This window comes from Simochromis diagramma, unplaced genomic scaffold, assembly GCF_900408965.1.
Source record: "Simochromis diagramma unplaced genomic scaffold, fSimDia1.1 OVJJ01000159.1, whole genome shotgun sequence".
In the NCBI taxonomy this organism is placed as follows: Eukaryota; Metazoa; Chordata; class Actinopteri; order Cichliformes; family Cichlidae; genus Simochromis; species Simochromis diagramma.
In genome coordinates, this window is record NW_024387197.1 from 3,289,179 (window position 1) to 3,291,710 (window position 2,532).

General features: G+C 37.6%; 1 long non-coding RNA gene across 1 annotated transcript; it reads left to right on the forward strand.

Moving 5' to 3' along the window:
* Nucleotides 1-445: 445 nt before the first annotated feature.
* Nucleotides 446-2,163, forward strand: LOC120745389. The gene is made up of 3 exons (XR_005698620.1): nt 446-625; nt 1,123-1,154; nt 1,328-2,163. It is a non-coding gene; the product is annotated as an uncharacterized LOC120745389 (long non-coding RNA).
* The last annotated feature ends 369 nt before the right edge of the window (nt 2,164-2,532 follow it).

Sequence of the window (2,532 nt, forward strand, 5' to 3'; positions counted from 1 at the left end):
GAAAGTAACGGTAATCTAATTACCGTTTTTGCAATAGTAATCCCTTACTTTACTCGTTACTTGAAAAAAGTAATCAGATTACAGTAACGCGTTACGCGTTACTGCCCATCTCTGGTCGTGGTTGTTATTTATTTGCTACTTTACTCTCTACCTCTACCCATGTTGCCAAAGGCGAGCTAGCAGAGTGCTCTCTGATGGACAAACTGTCACGATCCTGGTCTTATGATCCAGTGTTTTGAGTTTTAGTTCATTTTGATGTTTATAGTATGTTTAAGCTCATTAGGTTTCCTATGTTCATTTGCTTATTAGTTCCCCCTTGTGTTTTCAACCCCTGTGAAGTCTCCCTTGCCCTTCATGTGTTTCATGTCTGTGAGTCTCATGTTGTCAAGTTCATGTTGTCATGTCTGCGTCTCATTATGCTTCCTGTTTTATTTTGAAGGGGTCCTGTGTTCCTATGTTCAATGTTTTTAGTTTTACTCTCCTCTTGTGACGTCATTATGTTCCTGTGTGTCAGCTGTTTCCCCATGTGTTTCCGTTTCCCGCATTATCCTCCTGTGTGTATTTAGTCCGTGTGTCTTCAGTCATTCCTTGTCAGGTCGTCTGCTCATCCACGTCACAACTTCAGGTATCCATGTCAGTTCACCATGTTTAAGGTTTTTTCATGTTTAGTTTTAGTTCACCCAGTTTAGGTTATTGTTTAGTTTCACCTATGCCCTTTGTTTGTGCCTTGTTTCCTAGCCTCAATAAACGGCTTGTTTTTTGTTAAATCCACGTCACGTTCAGTTTTTGGTCTGCATTGGTGTTAACGCTATTCAACTAGAATGGTCGATTACTGTACAGAAGTTACTGCATTATTATCGGACAATGTCAGATTGTAAAGTGGTCAAGACTGAAGAAGTCACTTGGATGAGTGACGAAACATTTCAAGTCCAGATGAACAGACTTTTTGGGATGTTGTCAAAATAACACATAAAATGTATTTTTTAAAATTGGAGAAAAAATGGCATTAATGAATATAATTTATTGAAACATAGCAGAAAATAAAACTCCTGTCATTCATTCCAACTTGCTAAAAAACACTAAACAAAGCTGCACTCACAGTTTTCCTTTACACCTTCTCAGACTTGCCTGCACACACCCTACTACCTGCCCAGGTAAGGAAAGAGTGAGCAAAATATGAATTGTCCATGTGGACAATTCATATTCAGGCTCATTTATTGACATTCTACACAGCCTGTATTTTTTTATCTGTATTTTTTTCATTTATTTATTTAAAAAGCGTGATAGGCCAGGCTAAAAACAGTTTTTTTTCTGTCTTTGATTTGAGTTGCATGTGTTGAAAAACAGGGATAAACAAGCCATTTTTGGAGCACTGAAGGAAACTCCGTTCTTGCCACAGCGAGAGGCGACTGCCAAAGTAAAAAGTGACAGTCATCGCAAATGTCGTCACCCCTCTTTCATGTCCCAGACGGGGCACGGAGATCTTGGGAGTTTGCCTCTTTCTGTGTCCACTTTGGTATGGGACACGTGGGTTTGTTTACAAGACATTTTGTGTTGATTCTCTTGGGAATGAAGGAGGAGGAGAGACGACATCAGAGGGAGCTAAAAGTAAGAGAGCCGCAATTTGCAACTGGGAAAATCCTTTGAGATTTATGTCAGTGTTTACCATTCCTACTCCAGCCCTCTTGCTTAAAGAGGGACCACATGGAGAATAAATCATCCCTTTATAAATGGATGGGACGCTCAGAACCTTTTGAGCTGGACCTAATTTGCTTGGTAACTTTCAAAAGGAGAGACCCCCCTGAGTTAGTCAGAGGCCTCAGTGAAGTGCATTGGCATAGCACCAGATGTTAAACAGGCTGGTGGTGTTTGTGTGTCACTTTCTCTGTGTTCATCCAGTGCCTCCAGTCTCAGGAAACTGGTTTTAGAAAAGGCTTACACACATTACCACTGATCAGTCTTGCCTGGTACGGAAGTCCAGAACTGCCAACATAACAACTAAACTTCTATTTTAAGTTATATTTGCCCCATGCATGAGCTGAAAGGCCATAACTGACTAACCTGATAACAAGACACAATATTAAATCTATCAGTCTACTTATTTTATTTTTTAGTTTGAATTTACCTTACATTTAAAATTATTATATTCCATTAAAACTTTGATTCCTGGAGTACTTCACTCTTTTGTATTTTCTATTTATTTAATTTTGATCTGTAATATTTTATATATTTCATTTAGCTTTAAGTTGTTTTTCCAAGGTTTGGCTGCTAACTCATTAACCTTTAGAATAAATAAAGTATATCGTACATTATTATTTACCAATAATGCCAAATTCATTTTATATTGTGAGCCACATACTGACAAGTGAAACTACATAATAAATGTGTAAATTTGCATTAGTCGTTGCCCAGACTGATGTGTAATTATAACATTAGTTTTCATTAATTCACACAAAATTCCAAAAATCTATTAGTTAGTTATTCTATTATTAGTTGCTCTAGTAGTTAATTACTTTAGTGTAGCATGGCATT